Below are 23922 nucleotides of genomic sequence, written 5' to 3'. Positions count from 1 at the left end.
GGAGTCAGACAAGGCTGTTTACTCTCTCCCTTCCTCTTTCTTCTGGTGGTCGACTGGATTATGAAGACCTCGACATCTGAAGGAAAACACGGAATACAATGGACAGCTCAGAATCAATTAGACGATTTGGACTTCGCAGATGACCTAGCCCTCCTATCACGTACACACGAACAAATGCAGATAAAGACAGCCAGTGTAGCAGCAGTCTCTGCATCAGTAGGCCTCAGTATACACAAAGGGAAAACCAAGGTCCTCAAATTCAAAGCGGAGAACAGCAATCCAATCACTCTTGATGGCGAAACTCTGGAAGATGTAGAATCCTTCACATACCTGGGAAGCATCGTCGATGGACAAGGAGGTTCAGATGCAGACGTTAAGGCGAGGATTGGTAAAGCAAGGGCCGCATTCCTACAATTGAAGAACATATGGAACTCAAAACAACTTTCAACCAATATCAAAGTGAAAATCTTCAATACGAACGTCAAGAAAGTTCTACTGTACGGAGCTGAAACTTTGAGAACTACAACAACCACCATCAAGAAGGTACAAGTATTTATAAATAGCTGTCTACGCAAGATACTCAACATCCATTGGCCGGATACCATCAGCAACAGCCTTCTGTGGGAGAGAACAAACCAACTTCCAGCTGAAGAGGAAATTAGGAAAAGACGATGGAAATGGATAGGACATACATTACGCAAATCGTCAAACTGTATCACGAAACAAGCCCTAACTTGGAATCCTGAAGGGAAGCGAAAAAGAGGAAGGCCAAAGAACACATTACGTCGGATAATAGAAGCAGATATGAAAAGGATGAATCACAACTGGAAGGAGTTGGAAAGGATTGCCCAGGACAGGGTTGGATGGAGAATGCTGGTGAGTGGCCTATGCTCCTTCACGAGGAGTAACAGGCGTAAGTAATACTATTATTTTAAAGGCTATTAAGTCGTTTTACTTGATACTGTTTCGCAGTACGTATAGTGTGTTTCCAAACCGAAACATGATATTGCTCTTTACCAAATTAATTTTGATTTTTATGAAAGATTTATCTGAAAGCCATATGCTTTTCTTTTTTTTCAGTGACAAAAATTTCCTCAATTTCAATTTCTTGTTCTGTTGATTGCCTTGTTAAATAAATTGATGTATTTCATTATTTTATTGAAATATTAATTTTAATCAAGTCAAAGATGAAAAGACTTACAGCATTGAATGAAATTCTTCCTAATCTATAGTACTTTTTTAGTTGTAAACAACCGGAGATTACAACGAGTACCTTGGTCATAAACTATCGTTTCTATATTTCAATTGATTGATCAGAAAATCAAATTTAGAAAAACTTACCGTTATGTTTATATGAAACGATGGACTCTTTGTAAGCAATCACAGGCCTTATTTGTAATTGGAATCACATGAGATACATATATGTTCATGGTTTTTCTTATATTGAAAATTTTAGTAGATTCTTAGGTACAAGAGTATCTTTGAACTAATCTGTGGTTTTCTTTGTCGTTAGTTATAAACATTACTATAACTTAATCCATATGCGAAAATAGTAATGAGTAAATTTGATAAAATTGCAATACACTTATGTTACTATAAATCTAGATATTTAAAGTACTATAGTCGAAGTAACAAATAGCAATGGTCAGAATAATAATAAGTGACTTAGATTCAGTGTAGACCTAGATAAGTGAAATTTAACTAATCAGTAGAAAACGTGATTCAGTAATGAATTAATTTATTTAGTAACAGTTATTTTTATCACAAAAAACGTTGATTTATACTTCTGTGCACATCAATTCTTCAGACCACTTATTAGTGATAGTCTATGTAGAGCAAAGTAACTTTAAAGTGTGTTGATTGTTAATTGCTGTTTCCTACATCAAATTATACACACTTTATGATCTCCTATTGTTCGAGTGTCCGATATCGTATTTCAAAAGATGATTAACTTTTAAAAGCACAAATGTTTTCTGAATATATTCTTCTCTTTATATTATACTTACATTCTGCATGACTAGATTTTTTCTAAATAGGACAAGTAATACTGTGAACATAAATTTGAACATTATATGTAAACGAATTTAATTTCCCTTGATAGCTAATAATTAGGTTTGATATATATATATATATATATATATATATATATATATATATATCTTAAGAATTACCATTTATTTATTATCTGGATTATAAGAATAAACTGGGTGTCTTTTAATTAAAAGTCAAAAACTAATTACATAACAGAAACACTGGCTTGATTACTGATTACATGTTATTGTTTCTCACGTTTTAGTTATTTCAGTCAATGAAATTAAAAATAAAATAATAAGGATTTAGGCTTTTTATGTTATAGACATTAGTTAGAGTTGTTCAAATAATATAAAAATCATTGACAGAAACATAATTCATCAAGTCTCATATTGCATGTTTTATTTTATGATTGAAAGATTGACATAATATATATAGTTTCTCATCTGTATATTGGTTTGTATAATCTTTAGAAAAAAAAAGTACATAAAACCAACATGTCAGTTATTAACATGAATAAAAGTGAGAGATACATACAAGAATCAGATGACTTTAATACTGTTCACTCTAGTTATAGATGATAGAGTTATGAGTTGGATATTTTTACTTTCTATTTCCTTACTTTTTTATACATGTGGTGCACAATTTATGTAATAAGTTATACAAATGAAATAGACTATTTAGGGAACAAATAAATAAAATCTCTGCAATTAAATATATCCACATTAAAAAATGTTAATGGTGAATTTATTTAGTTATTTCATATCAAATGAAAAATGAAATGTCATAGTTTTATGTTATGTTAGTATACTTGCACACATAGACACACACACAAACAAACACAAATATCATTGTTCAAGATAAACGTAACACAGCTATCACGATAATGGTTCTAGAAATGTCTATTATACATTACCATAAAATTTTTAGAGGAAACAGCGGGAAACAGGTGAATACAGTTTTATCTTATGATTTTATCACCATTTCAAATATAAAAGAAAAAAAAAGAATAAGACTAAAACTATCAAAACTTAAGCAATGAATTACCCTATACATTATTTCATTCATTGTTATTCACTTTTATACGATGTGTCTTTTGAATGGTTTATTAAGTATGAGTAAATACTTGTTTTATACATAAATAATAATTATGAAGAATATTAAGTCATTACGTTGTACATTTTCTTGGATAATTTGATGCGATCGCAGAATAATAAATAAGAAGTTTCATCTAAATTTGATCAAATAGTTTCACAGTATTTTAGTGCCGAGTTAATGTGAGACATTAAGGAGGAAGAATGTATTTGTAAAATCTCAGCGAAAGAATTTGAAGTAAATCCAACGTTTCGCCTGGCAATCTTGTCCAAGCTTTTTCAAGGAAAACTTGGACCAAATACATTCTTTCTCTTTAATTAAATCATTAATTTGTAAACGGGTTTTATTATTTAAGAAATAGATAAATAAAAGAATGAATTCTGTTTTACAGTAAAATTATACAAGTAATCGAATGTTTTTCTGTTAAAGATTTGTCGATTACATAACAGTTGTAACTGATATAGTTGCTTTTTAAGGAAAAATCAACACTGTAAATGTATCATATTGATTTTGAAATTCTAATCATAAAAAGGGCATTTAAAGTGCAGAAATAATTGATGTCAGTGACAAAAAACATACACATAATAAACTGAAATATTTCATAAAGTTTCAATAGTTGAGATCATGAGTCAATTGTATTTCCTGGAGTTATAGTGAGAAGTAGTGACCAGTGGAGTATAACTAGGTTTGTTGTGAGATGGTAAATCACTGAAGACAATAAAGGATGTGTCTGGTTAGTGTTTTTGGTTGGCGTTTTTTAGTGAGTTTGTTTTCCACGGGATGGGGTCGCTAACCCCATGCCTAACCCTCCTCCTTTATCCTGGGGGGCTCCAGAAGGAGTTAGGGAATTGTCACGCAACTTCAAATTAGACATTAAAACCATTGGATGCCGGCCCAGTGGTGTAGAGGTTAAGCGTTCGCGCGCAAGACCGATAGGTCCTGAGTTCTTATCTCGCGAGGCGAGATCATGGATGCGCAGTGTTGAGGAGTCCCACATTGAGACGAAACGGCCTTCCAGTGCTTCCAGATTTTCCATAGTGGTTTAGCTTCAATTGACTCATGATATCAACTATTAAAATTACTATAATATCCACTAAAACCTCTTCTGATATTGCATAAAAGTTTATTTTTTGATAATATTTCATCAATAAATATATTTAATAGTTATATTGTCGAGAACAAGAACGCAAATGGGGACAGTCGAATGTGTTTGAACACAAATTGACAGCATATCTTAGTATAATCTGAGAACCATACAGTAAATACATAGTTTGCAAAATATCAGTCAATCGTCTCAGACTTCATTGTTCCTGCATTTCCATGCCAATTGCTTTCTGTTCCCATTCTTCCCTTCGTGACCTTCTGCTACCAAACGTTCTAATCTTGACTATCGTTACATACTACTCATGTCGATATAAGTAGCACACACCACAATATAATTAAAGAACGCCTGATGATTTCGTATTTTTCTAGTTTGTAAAAGATTCTTTATTAAATAGTGAACAGAGTGAACCTTAGACAGTATAAACAGTTAATATAAATATATAAATGAAATTGTTAGAATATTTTTCAATGTTTCTATTTTGATAATATTGACACTTTTTAAAATGTCACTAGTTATCCCTTGTCACAATATATTTATTGACCTTATTAATGTCATTTATATTTTGCATTCATTGAAGAAATTGTAGTTTCTATTATGGAAGAGAACAAACTACATCCCAGTTGAAGAGGAAATTAGGAAAAGACGATAGAGGTGCATACGGAATACATTACGGAAATCATCAAACTGCATCATTAGTCAAGCTCTAACTTGAAATCGTGAAGTGGAACGGAGAAGAGAAAACCAAAGAACACACTACGTCGAAAATTGGAAGCAGACATCGAAAGGATGAATATCAACTGGAAACAACTGGAAAGGATTGTTCAGGACAGAGTTAGATGGAAAATGCTGATGAGTGGCTTATGGTCCACTATGAGTGGTAACAAGCGTAAGTAAATAAGTAAGTAATAAAAAAGCTATTGGATAATGAAAGAAGGTTAAACTGCGCCCATGAAAAAAACTATGGTGAACTTTACAGAGTTGAAATTTATTTTGCTTATAATCGTTTTAGATATTCCTATTATATTCAAATAATAATACCTAAACGAAGAATATGCTTTTCAGCCTATCCACAATAGATTTCATATATTATAAGAATAAACTGAGAAATAAAAAGATCAGCCACTTTTAAACCTTATCTTAATTTCCTCAAACGGAATTGATGAATTTAACATTTTTTGTCAAATAGTTTCATCCGCGTTCATAAGTATTAAAATGACTATGATATAGTATATAGTTGAATTAGTTGTAAATATTATTGATTAACATGACTGATTAATAGAACTCTATTGTCTGATGTAATGGTATACATAAGTAAATAACTATTCATAAAAGTAAAACACCTTAATTGTTTAATAAACATTCAGAAAAATCATTAGCATTTGTTAACAAGATAGGTTATTTTTATAATCTTTAATTAAAACAAACATTTGTTACGATATGTAACTTAGAATGAATGAATTACTGTCAAATTGTTAAAATTTATTCACGGTAATCTGTGAACATATACCTTTACTATTTACCAGTTGGCAGTGTTCATTCCGATAGACTGAATCCCCCGTCACTTAATTAAACAGACAGTGACTTTATCATTTAGCCACTGGGGACGTTTTATCTCTGTAATATATATTAACGGGAATGTTACTGAAATAAGTATTTGTCATCTATTTTTCTATTTGGGTTTTAACACAATAGATATATCCGAACGTTATATCTTTTTAATAGCGTGCTGTAGAAAAAAAATCATCTTTTATCAAAATGCTGGAATCCCGAATATATGATTGTTATCAAAGAATAAATCATTCAACCAGGTTGACAATAATTGTATAACTCCATTTTATATGTAATCAATTCACGTGTAGTAACAAATTACTAAGAATAATCAAATATCATTTCATAGAACCGTAATAAAATATTAAATTGTGAAGTAACGTTTCATAACTTTGACTACCCTGTTCATTCTAAAATAGGCAGATATTAGTAAATGAGTTTATACTAAGCATATATGTATATACATATGTCAAATTGTATTAAATTATTATTCGTTTATATATATTTTTTTAAAAATACATAGATACTCAGCTATTTATGTTCTAATTTCATTGAAATAACAGTGAAGATTCCCAACTGTAGAGTATCGACAGGTAAAAAATAACAATTTTTATGGTATTTTGACAAAAAAGTCAAATATTCATTCCTATCTCAATATTATTGATTTCAATGAACATATTATTATTGACAGAAGGGGTTTGTGGAGATTTTTAGAAATTTTCACAGATTGAAATCATGAGTCAGTTGAAGCTAGACCACCATTGAAAACCTGGAAGCACTGGACGGCCGTTTCGTCCTAGTATAGGACTCCTCAGCAGTGCGCATCCACGATCCCGCACCACGCGGGGCTCGAACCCAGGACCTACTGGCTTCGCGCGCGAGCACTTAACCGTTAGACCACTGAGCCGGCATCCAACGGTGTTAATGTCTAACTTCAACCAATCCACGAAGTTGCGCCACCATATACCATTGTCTTCAGTGAGCTGATATCTCACAACAGACCTGGTTGTACTCCACTGGTAACGGCTTCCCACTAGAACTCCAGGAGTATCTCTTGAAGTCAGTCACTAGTGATTTCATGATTTCAATCTGTGAAAATTTTTAAAAATCTCCACAAACCCCTTCTGATAATAATCATCTGCTCACTAGTGACTGACTTCAAGAGATACTCCTGGAGTTCTAGTGGGAAGCCGTTACCAGTGGAGTACAACCAGGTCTGTTGTGAGATATCAGCTCACTGAAGACAATGGTATATGGTGGCGCAACTTCGTGGATTGGTTGAAGTTAGACATTAACACCGTTGGATGCCGGCTCAGTGGTCTAACGGTTAAGTGCTCGCGCGCGAAGCCAGTAGGTCCTGGGTTCGAGCCCCGCGTGGTGCGGGATCGTGGATGCGCACTGCTGAGGAGTCCCATACTAGGACGAAACGGCCGTCCAGTGCTTCCAGGCTTTCAATGGTGGTCTAGCTTCAACTGACTCATGATTTCAATCTGTGAAAATATTATTATTGAATTGAATAAATTCTCAGTGAAATGAACAAATTTTTTTCTATCTTTAACGAAGTTCAACACTATAGAGAATGCTTATTATGCAGTTTGCAAGGCTAATACGTGTATGACAATGTTTATAAGTAATGAATTATTATTACCATCAGTTAGTTTTCGTTGCAATTAAATTGTTTTAGTTTGGTTATAATGAATGTACATCGTGTTTTTATGTAGAACATTACAAAAAAGAGCTTCAGTGAAGTATCTAGTTTAAAAGTTTGTCAAGAGTAAAAGATGCATAAAATCTGACGACTGTTTGAGTTAAGAATTAGCTGTAGATAGTGCAGAAGATTTATAGGATCATTGTAAACAATGTCAGATAATGAAATCACAAAGCGAAACAAAGTGACTTATTTATGAGTTAAGAAAGACTAGCAAAATTAATTAAGAAGTTTAAGTTAGAGGTTAATCGTTTAGAAGTTTCTTTCTTATACTGCTTAATAACTGTTAACAATCTCTGTTTAATGTTCGTTTTAGTGGGCTAAAGATTTTATATTGATACCACATCATGAATATCATGTTCGAATTCAAAATTTCTGCTGTCCCATGTAAATAGAACAAAAATTAAAGTTAAAACTTTATTAAAACAGACTTTTAACTAGTTTGAGTAACAACAGAATCAAGAGTCCTGACAAACACTATTGTCGTCATCTATAATGCACAACTTTTTTGCAGATTACTCATCACGATGTCAGCTTAAATAAAATCTAACCAGTTATTTATAGAACCTCGACTCGGTAAAATCGGGAATTCACTTTCATGTTTTCGATTATTTTTGGAATCCTAATTGGTACCTTATGCTCTCCGAGGGGTCACAGGCGTAAGTAAATAAGTTGTCAGCTTTGAGTGTGGAACATTAAGGTATAATAAATTTTATACCCTCTATATTGGAATTGTATCTGGTACAGATAACAAGATTGCAAGATGTTGATTAAGTCTTCTCATTAAACCAGAAACTTTCAAATAGTGAACTGTAGATGAAACTTAGAAAGTTACTCAAAGAATAAATGTCATTTTCTTTCTGAATTCATAACAGTTATGTTCATCAGAAGAAACATGTTTTGAAAAATTTAAACAGAAAGTCTACTTTTCATGAAAATGTCAGTTTTCATTTTTTCCTAACTTAATGGATTAGAAGTCGGTGCGTTCAACTTTCTTATTTTAGAGATATTCATTCGTTTGTGGAGTACATTAATCTAATCGTGCATATCTTATCAACCAACATTTACATTTCTAATTCATAAACATGTCAAGTGGAAAAAGCGTTTATATTTGAAGACAACAACATTTTAAATAAATTATTATTTAAACGGTTAGCAAACAAGCTCAAAATTATAAGTATTTTAAGTATGTTTCGTACAAGTGCCGACAGAATTAAAAGAAGGATAACACATCATGATAACAAAGGAAATAAATCTGAGTAAGTGTATGAACTACACAGGCATCATACTACTATCCGTACCATGGAAAGTCTTTAACAGAGTGTTGCTGAACCGGATTAAAGATTCAATAGATGTTCAGCTTCGAGATCAACAGACCAGATTCCGTAGTGATCGGTCGTGCACAGACTAAATCGTGGCACCACGGATCATCGTTGAACAATCAATAGAATGGAACTCGTCACTATAAATCAACTTCCTTGATTATGAGGTATTTAACAGTAAGGCAGAAGACTAGAAACTTCTTCGGCACTAATAAATGAGTACTTGCAAAGATCGTCAACATCATACGGAATTCATACGACGGATTATACTGCAAAGTTGTGCATGGAGGACGACTGACAGACTCACTCCAAGTGAAAACCGGTATCAGACAAGGCAACTTATTCTCTCTCTCTATTCTTTCTTCTGGCAGACGAATGGGTTATGATGACCCGCATATCTCAGGAAAAGCACAGAATACTATGGACAGCTTGCATGCAACTAGGTGATTTCGACTTCGCAGATCACCTAGCACTCACACTTCATACACACCAACAAATGCACGTGAAGATAGAGTATAATAGCAGTCCCTACATCAGTAAGCCTCAACATACACAAGGGAAGAAGCAACACCCTCAAATAAGACACAGAAAACACCAACCAAACTAATCACACTCGATGGAGAAACTCTGCAACAGGTGGAAACTTCCACCCACCTGGTCAGCAGCATCATCATCGATGTACAGGAAGGATCTGATGCACAAGTAGAGACAAGGATAGGCAAAGTAAGCACAACATCTCTACAGTTGAACAACATACGCAACTCCAAACAACTGTCTCTCAACCAACATCAAAGTCACAATCTTCAATGCGAACGTCAAGACAGATAGTCAGTCAGTCCTACTGTACGGAGCTGAAACTTTGACAACTAGCACAACCATAATCAAAAAGGTACAAGTATTTATAAACAAATGTCTACTCAAGATACTCAACATATGTTGGTCGGATGCCATCGACAATAAACTACTGTGGGAGAGGACAAACCAGTTTCCAGTTGAAGAGGAAATTGGCAAAAGACGTTGTGGGTGGATAGGATATTCACTGTGCAAATAATCAAACTGCACATTGAAGCAAGCGCTAACTTGGAGTCCTGAAGTTGAAATGAAAAGAGGAAGACCGAAGAACTACGTCGGGAATCGGAAGCATACATTAAAAGAATGAACAGCACTTGGAAACACCGTGAAAGAAGAGCGGAGGCAAAGTTAGATGGAGAACGCTGATAGGCGACCTATGCTTCTTCACGATGAGTAGTACGTGTTAATGAGTAATTAAGTAAGCCAAGTATAGTTCAGTAAAATTAAGTGATTGCCACCTCGTTTCTAAAGAACAATATGTAAGATTTAATTTGTTAAGCTTTTTCTTTAAATGGATGCATTTTATTAATTTTATTCATTAATTTTGATGATTGAAATCTTTAGTCAATTGAAGCTAGACGACCATAGAAAACCTGGACGCACTGGACGACTGTTTCGTCAAATCGTGGGATTCCTCAGCAGTACACATTCACGACTCCGTCTTGCGAGACTCAAACTTAGGACCTATCGGTGTTGTGCGCGAACGCTTAACCTCTACATCACTGACTTGGCATCCAATGGTGTTAATGTCTAACTTCAACTAATCCATGAAATTGAGCGACGCATCCTTTATTATCTTCAGTGATTTACTATCTCACAACAAACTCAGTTAAAGTTGTAGTGTCAGTTATTATAAGCCCATATACCTTATTCTAGTTTTCGGACAAACCAGTCTATTCATTCTACTTGAATCATATGTTGACCATGTTAGTTATTCGCTTACCAGTCTTCATTGTTTTTATATGAGCGCATATATGTGTACACTTCCCATCCCATTCATCACATGTCCGTAGCTTATTTTTGTCAGCCTATAAATATTGATTAACGCCTGACTAAAAATGAGTTGGCTTACCAGCCATCTCTACTCTGCGTCGCTTCTCTTCCTTCTATTCCATTCACCTCATATACAAAATATATGTATTCAAAATCCCATTCTCGTTATTTGACTTATTTGTTCCGTTATTGGCTAACGTGATTTAAGTCGATTATATACGAGAATAGGTGATAACAAACACTCGTACGATCTAAATGGAGTCAGATCCTCGGGCCACTAAAAACTTCACTTGTCATTACTTCTCACTAGAACTTCAGAAAATTCCTACTGAAACTGATCACTAGTGAGTGATCATAATTAATCCTTCAATTTTCAAATAAAATGTCTATCATCCAAACTTATTCTACTAAGTACCAATCAAGCATATATATTATATCATATATCTGTTCAATAACCCTATCCTGTTTCACAGCAGGTTCTTACAAAATTTCACAGATTTTTTTATCTTTGCCAAAGATTTTTTTGCTATCCATAAAAATTATTAATGATCAACGTTACTATGAATTTCATCAAAAAATTATTAATTAACGTATTTAAATAAGTATTTTTGTTTTTTTTAATAATCGGATTATTGATTTTTTTCAGAAAAAAAAATTTATTGATTAATAAACATTTTTGTTTTACATCAATAGAATCAATTAAAAACAATCTCATCTACTACTGTGTTAATGTTCATTAAAAATATAAAATGAGTTAATATAAAGAATAGAGAGAATTGTTTTTCAATGGTTAAGATCATGAGTCAATTGAAGCTAGACCACCATGGAAAACCTGGAAACACTGAACAGTTGTTTCGTTCTATTGTGGGATTTCCAAGCAGTGCATGTCCACGACCTCGCTATCTGTGAGATCCGAACCCAGGACCTATTGGTTTCGCGCGCGATCACTTAACCACTAGACCACTGAGCCGATATCCAACGGGGTTAATGTCTAACTTCAACCAATCCACGAAATTGAGCAACACATCCACCATTGTCTTCAGTGAGTTACTATCTCACAACAGACCTGGCTGAACTCAACTGGTCACTACTTCTTACTAGAACTCCCGGATATACCTCTTGAAGCCAGTTTTTTTCCTTATTTATAAACATTGAATTTAGTATGATCCCCTTGGTTTTTTCTTTTAATTATTATTATTTCTCATTTTAATACTAATAAATGGAATCTCACAATAATCATAATTGTAACTATTTAATGCCATGTAAAAAAACACAACATTTGTGTGTGTGCATGTGTGTGTGCGTTATTCCAACTTGTTGAATGTTTAAGAAGATTTAAGTCTGTAATAATATTTTAGTAAATAGTAACTGATAGATAACTTATAGAGCTAAATGAAAAACATATTTCTTTTTATCTACAGCATGAAAAATTAGAGCAGCTCCTTGATGTCTAACAATATAATCAATAATTTGGAACTCCCAACCTAGCAAATCAGAATAATTGAAGAATTTATAATCAGACGCAAGTGTTTACTAACAGTTGTTTACACAAAATACTTCAGATCCGTTGACCAGACACTATTAGTAACAACCTACTATGCGACAGAACATACCAGATTCCAGAGGAGGAATAAATCAGGAAGAAGCGCTGGAAGTGGATAGGACACACATTGAGGAAAGCACCCGACTCTGTCACAAAGCAAACTCTCACATGGAATCCTCAAGGCTAAAGGAGGAGAGGAAGACCAAAAAACACATTACGCCGAGAATTGGAGATATATGAGGAGAATGAACAACAATTAAATGGGACTAGAAAGGAAGGCCCATGTCAGAGCGGTTTGGAGAATGCTGGTCAGTGGTCTATGCTCCATTGGGAGTAACAGGCGTAAGTAAGTAATGACATAGGGGTTTTGTGGATATTATAGTAATTTAATAGTTGAATTCATCTAGACCACCATGGAAAACCTGGAAGCACTGGACGGCTGTGGATTGGTTGAAGTTAGTCGTTAACACCGTTGGATGCCGGCTCAGTGGTCTAGAGGTTAAGCGTTCAAATGTGAAACTGATAAGTCCTGGGTTAGAATCTCGCGAGATGGAATTGTGGATGCGCACTTCTGAGGAGTCGCACGCTAAGACTAAACGGCCATTCAGTGCTTCCAGGTTTTCTATGGTGGTCTAGTTTTAATCAACTCATGATTTCAATTATTAAATTAAATAATTATTGTTTACCTTGGTTGACTTATGGTCAGGCGGAGTATAAAATAGGTTGTTCTTTATTAATAAAAGAGACCGAATGCTGAATAACTTGTAAATACAAGTTTACAGTAAAATACCTTGATTAAAATCTTACTAGTCATCATGTGACTGATATTAATCAGTAACTTAGTGATTATCATCATGGTGTATGAAGTAATGAATACCATATTTAAGTTCAGCATTAAAGTGTCATTTTTAATAAGAATATTTGATGAGTGAGTTGAAGAGAACTTGCTCTTCACATTTTAAATCCTTGTACAATGAATAATATCTTTTTCATCGTGAAATACCCATGAGTAATATCTATATACTAATAATTACATATTAATTCCAGTCGAACAAGTGATCGAACGGTTATAAGCTTATTTCTTTTCTGTCGGTCCATGTATGCCTTTACATACATTTATAGAATGTCAACAGACTTGGAAGACTGACTGTAATCAAATTATTTAAAGACTGTATCTCATCGGAAAACAAACGTATTAACATTTTCTTAGTCTCATAGTAAAATGATTCAAAAGATTAACGAAAAACGAAAATAGAATAGTCTTTTTAGGATTTTTTTCAGTATCTTACTAAAACTGAGAATGAAAACTGCCGCTCAAATATACTACCACTTGACGATGTGACGATGTAAACAATCATCGTAAGTGCAAGCAGAATTTTTCATTCCAATTAGATAAATTAACAATTGTGTCGGAAAAATTAAACAAATATCTTGATCTGCAATGAAATGAATCATAAACTAACCAGATCACTTTTATTAATCTGAAACTTGAAACAAGAGGAAACTTTACTTTAAAATTTTTAATTATCGGTTAATTCGAATATACTGAACTTCTTGAATTTTGTGTAAGTGTGGTGGTCGGTATTCGATATAATCCTTAAACTTCGTATACAGTTCGTCTTGATAACCATTCTATATAACGTCCCAACGGTATATTAATCAGAAGGCAAATACGAAGTGTTGATTACGTTTATTACGAGACCACACACATATATTCAAATGTACAGATGCGTTAAACAAGCATAGAAGAGTTGTGCCGAAAGGCAAGCAAGCGAGCGGGAGCCAGAGCAAGAGCGAGACGAGAGTGTGTGAGTGAGTGTGAGTCAGTGAGTGTTGAATATGAATAACACGGACATATATATACCATGTGAAATGAATGAGTAATCGAATCAAATAAGCAGTTAGTAGTAAGACTAGCAGAGTGAATAAATGCGTAGGCCGTAAGCAATATTCAAGCATACGTATTTCATACAAGCACAAAATAATAAGGGTACAATAAATTGTTATAGTGAGGATGACTTTGTCCGCTAAATGAGTTAGCAAACGGGCTTAACTGCGTTAGATGAGACTAAACTCATTTGCACGTGAGTCGCTATATAAGACTGCACAATAAACAATAATAGTGTATTTTTGAATAAATTATGATTTGATTATAACGTTTTATGTTCATTGTCCTACTTGAAACTTTGAAAGATTCAAATATTCCCTTCATTTTCAATTTATTTAAACAACTTAGGTTTATCATTTGCATTAAAACTAAATAATCCATTATTAATCAGTTAGTTAATTGTTTGTTCTCCAGGTTTTCTGATTGTTTATCACTAAGCAGAAATGTTGATTTCAAAGCTGACAAACTTTCAGTTTCACTGCAAACTTTACTATCTATCCAGTCTAGGGTCACTTATAATTATAAGTGCTCGGGCGCGAAACCAGTAGGTCCTGGGTTCGAATCTCGCAGGGGGCGAGGTCGTGGATGCGCACTGCTGAGGAGTCCCACAATAGGACGAAACGGCCGTCCAGTGCTTCCAGGTTTTCCATGGTGGTCTAGCTTCAACTGACTCATGATCTTAACCATTGATATAATTTTATTGTTTAAAATAACGCTTCTGATTCTAACTGTTAATTGAAAGCCAGAATGTGAAACAAAATTTAGGGTAATAAATAATTTCGATGTTCCTGTTTCGTTAGATACCATCAAAATGTATAATAAAGTTTCTATTACAATAAAAAAGGATTTTTTATTCTAGTTAATTTTTGGATGAACTGATATAATTTAATAGTTGAATTCATCAGTCGATTTAAGCTTGATTATCATGAAATAACTGGCAGCACTGGACAGCCTTTTCGTCCAAGCATGGAACTCCTCAGCACGCGTTGAGATTAGAAATGCCAGCTCGATGGATTCGAGGCTACACTTTCGGTCGCGAGACTGAAGGTTCTGGGTTTGAGTCCCGTGTGTAGGATTGTGGTTGCGCACTGTTGAGGAGTCTCATACTAGGACGAAAAAGCCATCCAGTGCTCCCAGGTTTCACATGATGGTTTATCTTAAATGCATTCATGAATTCAACTAATAAATGAGTACAATCTCCAGAAACCTCCATTCTGATGAACTGATATAAATAAAATTTTTCAGTAAGCTTAAAACATTCATTCATTTTCTTGGTTCTTTAACACAAATGCTAACGCAACAGTTACTTAAAATGCTTAATGTTAGTTAGATTAAAATGACTAAGAAAAATAATCTAGATGTATTATAAGCAATGATGGATGGTGGCTAGCAGCGGAATCAAGGACGTCCTATTTGAGACTTGTTAGCTGGATATACCTTAATCCCAGAGTTGATGTTCATTTTGAGACAATATGAAAATAAATTCTAACCATATACAAATAATAAATAAAATATATATAATCAGAGAGGTGATAAACTATGTTGCACTAGAATATTTGACTTTAGTGTATATTAGTAGGAATGGAATATATCTTTAAAGGTAATTGAGATCATGGTTTCGGGATCGCGGAACATCAATACGAAATGGAAACTACAAAAGACAAATTATCGTACATCCAAAAACTTCTCAATAGATATATTCACATTATATATATATATATATATATATATATATATATATATATATATATATATATATATATATATATATATATATATTATATTCATACTATTATCGTAACTATAAATGTTATTATTCTGTACATTTTTCCATTTGTATATTAATCCATCTGAATGATATAATGGATTTACTTGAAATCTGATTATTTAAATATACTTTATGTTTACTTATCTACTTTTGTTTAAACAAAATTTTAAAGTTATTATATCATATGATTTCTTAACAAAATCTAATAACAGTTAACATTTCTGTCATGAACTTCTGTTTTAATTAAAAGTTTCATAAACATCCACACACTTAAACACTTTTAAACAGATCTGACTTCAGGGCATCGATCATTTAGATAAGTTGAAATTACATATCAATTTAACATATATATTGATGTATATATTCTATTAAGTTGTCATCTATAGGCTTAGCTTATGGAAGTGACATACAGAATTACTATTTATAAGAAAAATAATATCTTTGAAGTAAGCATTTTAAGGTCTACTTTGATTAGTGTCTTATTCAAAGTTTTCTGAAATTGATCATGGTCTAAGGCTATACTTTGACAGATCTATATTGAGTAGTTAAAACAAAAGCTCATCAATGTCGAGACTTTAATAATATAATATTAAGTTTTTTAACATTTTTTCTTATATATTTTTCAACTGTACATTGTAAATGAGTATAAGAGTTGTCTTTATATTACAAAGGAACATTATAGATAAATGGAATATATTTCGATTGAAATAAATATAAGGGCACTTTCCTATTTCCATTGATTTCATTTTGATTATCATGTAACTTTCGATTGGTTCATTCTTTCCTAATACTTGTTTGATATAATGGATAATTATCATTTGTCATAATATTTCTCCCTTTAGTGTAACAACATTATCATTGTAAGTTTTATGAGCCAGAATTATAAAAGATCTTTATAACAAATAATTTGGTTAGACAATATTAGGCTATATTTCTAAATATTACTCAAATATTATCTGATAAGAGCGAAATTATTGTATGTTGTTTTATTTCAAAGGTAAATAGATTTACAGACTTAGTACAGTTTTAAAGATTTTTGAATTGTGTGTTGATCAGTGTTAGGTTGAATACAGGTTACATTTCGAATGTTTTCTTACTAGCTTAGTAAATAGTAAACGGTCACTTGCAATCAGTAGCATTTCTATATGAAGATTCAAAACGATGATAGCTATTGGAATTTTGTAGTCATGGGAGGTAGACATAGATTGAACAATAGTCTGTTTGTACTTTTTTTATTCAATATGCTGTAGAGTGACCGTAATAATTAATTTTTATTGGTTGTTTGATGTTGAGGACTAGAACTGATCAATCTGTTTTAGCATATGTGCATCATATGAGCATAGCTTCGATATTGCCTTTAAAACAAATGCATTACAAGCAGAGGTGGATAGTGGCAAGTAGTGGAATTCAAGACGTGCGTTTCGTCCTATTTGGCACTCGTCGGCTGAATGTGCGCACATGGTATCTCATCAACCCTGATATATAGTGATATCCAGCTGACAAGACTCAAATAGAATGAGATATGCGTTGTGAGTTCCATTACTAACCACCATTCACCTCTGCTTATATTTTAAATTTTTGAACAGTTTGCATAATGTTTGAACACTCATATCATTAGATGGTTGCTATATAATTACAAGGTAACAGTTTAGATGGTGGTTGGAGGTAGTCAACAAAAGACTGTGAAGCTGGGTGACACGAGATCGAATCCGCCAGGGAGCACCAGTTCCCTCAAGATTACAGGTACACCTTGCTGACGAGTGCCAAGTAGCACGAAACCCGGGTCAGGGTTTCCTGTTGACTACCTCCAACCACCATCTAAATCTCAATACATAGTGCCCGCAGTGTCGAGTCACCTAGACTGGTGGCCACATTGCAACATGATCGATAGCATTAGATCTGCACTAATAAGTACTGGACACGCATGACATTGATCACCACCCAGTGATCAATCAATTGTGATTACAAGGTAACAGTATCCTGTGATTGTTTACTAGCAGGCGATTTTCTCATTAAAGTTATAAATATCTAACCTCATTGTAATGAAATGGTAAGCGTTTACCATTGCTTTTAAAAATATAGTGTGCTGAATAATTTATTCATCTATAGAATGAGTGTTTTTAATATAGTTACAACTAACAGTTTTATATTCCCGGTATTCAAGACATTCATTCATAGTTTAAAGGTAGAACAAAATGAAAGAAAAATAATAATAACGCGTACCTTTCAAGAACTATTTTGGAATATACAAAAAAACTGGTTTCTTGGTGTATGATAATAATGAAATAATGAAACAGTTTGGGAACAATTATTGTTTTGTAAAATTTAATTAAAGATTTTACTAGTTTTGGTAATAATTTTTTTACAACACTCCTGAGTTTTTTTTCACTTGGTAACTGAATTAATTTCTCATTTATTATTTCAATCCATGATATAATATTGTTGTTAAAGAAATCGATCATCTGAATGAAATTTAGTGTATATTGTCAAATTCAGACATTTTTCTCTTTGATTTTAAATCACAAACTTTCATTCTTTCTTAGTCTATCGTTTTTTTTCTATCTTTCATTTGTTTGTTATTGAAAGTAAAGAAGAGGAAGGAAAAAAGAAGCATTTCAGTACAATGCACATAAAGATTATGTTCTGATAGATAGCAAGTTAAACGAAAACATAAAAAAAAAAAGGAACAAATTCACTAAGATTAGTTCGAATGAAGTAATTTATAATGTTATTATTTTTATATAATTTCTAGTCAGGCGAATATATGAATATATATATGGACTGGTTGTCAGATGACTTCAGAAATATCAGTTAAAATTTATAAAAGCGGAACAAAATTCAGTGCTCTGTTGACAAAAAAGAATAGAGAAATTGGAATAGGAATTACTCATGAATTACACAGACTGTTTACAGTCATTGACATTTATCAATTCATTGTTAGTTCAATGATTTATAAAAAATAAACTATAAGTATTTTAGTGAACAGTTGTCTGTCAGTATATGATATTCAATTATCTAATACTAATAAATACCATAATAAAGTTTACTGAGAAGACATACAAATGTCAGTCAAAAGTACTGTGTTTTGGTTTTGGATATTAAATACTTAAAGTTATTTTTATAATGGGACTGTTCGAGCTGTATTTAGATAGTACGCTGTTTCAGCCATATTAAGGTTGATGAAGATGATTTGCTTTTCTGGAAATGTTCCCCGTTTCTCATGGCTCACAAATGCACCATGTAGATTTGGTTTTGTAGGAAAGTTGTTACACCTAGGTCTTGGCTTACGAGCTTCACATCATGAGCAGGTGTAGTTTACATTCATACGAGTAAAATACAAGTTTTTACTCACGCATCCCATAGGTATCTTCACCTACCCCTCGAAAGGGTTTAAGGTCACCACTCCCGTTGAATGTTTTTGCTAAATCTGACCATCGTTTACGCATTACGTGTGCATCACTGCTACATAGGCTTCCGCCCCTGCACTTCACGACATACACATAAGCATAAGTATTATTTCAGGTGAGGTTGACGGTCACTTCTCCTTATTATTTGCTACCATATCTTCTGATTATGTCTTCGAACTGAAGAATTGGGCCGCCGACTTTATTAGACATAGGGTGAGCATTTTTCACTTATGTTCCTAGTTTTGACCAACGTACGTACACTTTGCATATACCTACACACACAAACCATACCAGCAAAAACTCATGCAACTCATTTACATAAGCACATTCCACAAGATTTTGGAGGGCCCCGAGAATGCAAGTCAGTTAATCTGGTTTACAGTAGAGTGATGGATTAGTCTGATATCCGCTGTCCGCTATAGTTAGCTAGTATGGTTTCCCCTACTGCCCACGGGGAGGCTATTGGTCAAAATTTGCCGACATTTTCTGTTTATTTTAGATAGTAATTTATGAATAAGCGCAGATTGTTGATTCAGTTTTAAAAACATAGGTTACTCTATCAGCTGATAACCTCTCATAATATAAACTTATCTTCAGGCTTATTCTTTAATTTAGATAAAATTGTAAACAGCGAAAGTGACAAACAAACTTAGTTTCACTGAACGAATAAAACGTTAGCAGATATAAGTTAAATAATCAAATAAACTTTAATAATTGCAACATGAGAACTTATTTAGTTCAAAATGTTTATGGTGAGTAAGAAATAATTCCTGCATCTAAATGTAGCTGATGAATTATCAGGGCAATCCGCATAGGATGCACATATACCAATAAGAGACTGATCAATTGCAGTCTTAAACAACAGTGCAAAAATACAAGCAAACAACACCAAGTGAATTTAAACTTTGCCTCATTGCAAAAGCAGGTGGCTATCAGGACTCAGTAGCTAAGTGGATCAGCGGGTGAGCAACTTGTTCTTATTAACGTAAATAAATAATGGATTGTAATAAGTTCTCATCAATACATTGTTCACCTCAAAACCTCATGCAAAGATAAATCGAAGTACTTAAATCATGATTGGGAATAATCTTTTCCTTCTCCAATGGGTTATTCTCAAATTGTATCATTAAACTTTACACCTGAGCTTTTTTTCAAGGATAACGGTTTTGGAACGTCTAACGATACTAACAACTGAAATGTGAAACAAGTTAAAATACACTTATACAGCCTAAATTTATTTCACGTGTGTATCAAAGCCGAAACAAAGAACTATTAGCATGATATTAAATGACCTAGAACATGTTTCCAGGACGACTTCTCAGGCAGTCCTGATTTATGCATTCATCCAGTCAGATTTCTGAAAAAGGTGAATGCCAAAAATACATTCATTGGCCAGAATATATTTAAATATATTTTCACTAACATTATCAACCGCTGACGCAATGAAGAAATGATTAATTTATTAGAGTACTCTGGATAGGGAGCTAAACAAAGTTTATTTTTAAGGAGGAAGAATGTATTTGTAAAATCTCAGCGAAGGAATTTGAAGTAAATTCAACGTTTCGCCTGGCAAACTGGTCCAAGCTTTTTCAAGGAAAATATAATCAAACAACAAAATTAGCGAATATAAATAGGTACATGGTTCTCTGGTTTACTGTTTACTGAATAAGTCATCCAATCAACGTGGACAATGTTTAAAGTAGGTATTTGTATTAATGTGTAAGAGACATGTGGTATGAAACGAGAAGTGTTAGGATGACAGATCGTGTGTATACGTAAGTGATGTGAGAAATTTCATTCAACTATATATTGTCTTCTGTCTGTGTATATTCAGAAAAATATCATTTTATAAATGAAATGAATCAAAAATGACACAGTATGCAATAATGAAGATAAATAAATAAGTAAACAAGAGAAAAGACTGAATTCAAAGAGGAATGTATTTGTAATTGAAAGTTTGTGTTATTTTAATGTTCCAGTCAATTGTTTAACATATTCAGATAAGCTGACTGATTTGAAACCATTGAATGTATTATCTATTGATTAGTTAATATGATATAGACAGATCAGATGGAATAAGGAGTTCAGGTTTACTTATTAATTATTAGTTGCCATGGGACAGCTAGTTGTATTCCATCTCTCCTATTATTACTATTTGAATTAGCTCATATATGTAGGGCTTCGGCTGTTAGTCGTTCTTTGTAAAAATAAAGTCTTTTTGAATGATTCTTGCGCCATTGAAATCAACTGTATGACCCGATTCAATCGAGTGCAATGCTACCGCTGATTTGTTCTCAAGCTTTCTTACATCATCTGAGGATTTAGGAATGTGCTTTAAGCACAGTTTGTGTTCCTTCACCCTCACATTCAATTGCTTTGATGTTTCACCTACATACGTTGCATTACATTCATTATATTTGATTTCATATACACAATTCTGTTGTTCATCTTTATGTATTGAATCTTTAATTCTTGCTAGTTTTGATCTTAGAGTATTGATTGTTCGAAAGAATACTCTTATATTTTGAAGAGTTAGAATCCTTTGATCTCTTCTGAAATACCTTTACGGTATGGGATCACAACTGTGTTAATCCATTCTTTTTGCTTAACTTTTTCTTTAATAATATCATTTATTTTTATACCGTTTTGATCATGTTGAAATATAAAGCTAATTATAGATCTTTATTTCACCAACCAAGTACACGAAATATTAACAATCTCTGTTGGTCTATTATTGATTGGTTCACAGTTTTAGTAAAAAGGCAACGATTTCCACAACTCATTACTGTGTTCACTAGTTTATAACTTCCAGAGTTAATGCTTGGAATTCCAGTAAGAAGCCATGACCAACGGAGTTCATTCATGTCGGTTGTGAGGCAGTTACGCACCGAAGACAATGGAAGAGGGTCACGCCATATCGTGGATTGATTTAAGTTAGAAATCAATACCGGCGGATGGCGGCTCAACGGTCTAGAGGTTTAGGCTTTGTGTGCGAGACTGAAGGTCTAAGGTCCGCTTCTTGCGTACGGAATTGTAAATGCGTACTGCTAAGAGGTCCTGTACGTAGGGGAAACGGGTTTTCAGTGTTTAGAATCATTTCGAATAGTATTATACAAACAACGGGACTAGACGTATCACAATATTTTGTCTCATAATAAAAATTATGTAGATTAGAAGATGCATGAAACGCGCGAGAATACATTGGGTAGCTCGATATTTTAAAGCTAACTGACTCTCATTTCAGGACACTGGAAATACGACTAACTGTCCTTAAGTGGGACTGTGAAGAAGACGCATTGATGTCTCAAAATAATAAGGTGCACACTAGAGTGTATTCAGAAACTTAAATTTGAGTGTATATCATCAAGTAGGAAACCTGTTTTTTGCCCAAATCTATAGTAAAATGTTAAACATAATGCTAACCCTGGATATATGGATTTGGTTATAACGTTTATCCGAAGTTGATGAACTTTTGAAACTCCTCAAAATTTCTAGATTTATCGTTTGAAATACTTTAGAAAGTAATCACTGATCAAATCTTGGATAATAAACTTGATTGTATTCGGTTTCGTTGTTTCGAAGTAAGTGTGTTTCATAAACCTTGATTTCATTAGGCACGAGCAACAGTTTGTTATAATTCATTTCAGCCCACATTTTTGAATTGCTGTGCGTTTAATTCAGATGAAGTTACGTTTTTTCAGTAATCCATAGTAAGTAAAGAAAACATTTTAGGGCAAAATCGCTTTTTGATTGTTTAACTTATAAAAGCCATATTTATATGTGATGAAAAAACTAATGAACGCTTTTTATGTATTAGCATGTATCGACGTGAGAAATAGAAATCATGGACTACATTGCGTTATAGTAAATATACTAATCTACTTCGCTCATTATTACTTAATGGGCATCATGATTTATTCTCCATATGTATGTGCAAACTAACACAGAAAACGTGTTCGCCCCCTTCATTTGGAATTTGAGATTAATTACTGTATCATGTGATTGCGAATAACCTTTAAATTCATCTAGTAAGAAGAAGTCCTAAGCGAAAACAATAGATAGGTTAACACGCTAAAACTCTTCAATATCCAATACTGATAGGAGATAGAAGACTTGAAATGAAGATGCATTGTTCATAGCTCTAGAAAAAATCAATTACATTTGGGTTAATTCAACTATATATCTGTTACGTTCTCTTATTATTAGTAACATGATTTATCAGACTTACTTCAATATCAAATCAGAATTTATTAATTATTACACTGAACATGCATTAAAGGTCAAATAAACTAACGTCTTCCTGAATAAACTGAAACAAATGAAAACACATTGAAACCAGTGAACGAGGTTCACTTAAAATCTATAGCCTGATTTCTTCAGCATCCCTAACACTTTCATGATTTCATACAAATACTAAAGTTCTCACAAACCAAATAGTCATGATGAAATTTTTCCTCACTAAAATTTGTTCGATAATAGATGTTCTCATAGAAATTTTTTTGACTCAAAAAGGATATTCAGGTTTCGATGTTCTTTATTTATTCATTTTTCTGTTGGTTGTTTGAATCTTCTCATTGATATTTAGGACTGCAATTGATCAGTCTTTTGTTGGCATCCTGTACGGATTGCCTCGATACTGACTTACGTCTTAGGCATTATAAG

Source organism: Schistosoma haematobium, chromosome 1, assembly GCF_000699445.3.
Source record: "Schistosoma haematobium chromosome 1, whole genome shotgun sequence".
Taxonomy (NCBI): domain Eukaryota; kingdom Metazoa; phylum Platyhelminthes; class Trematoda; order Strigeidida; family Schistosomatidae; genus Schistosoma; species Schistosoma haematobium.
Note: the sequence above shows the minus strand (reverse complement) of the source record.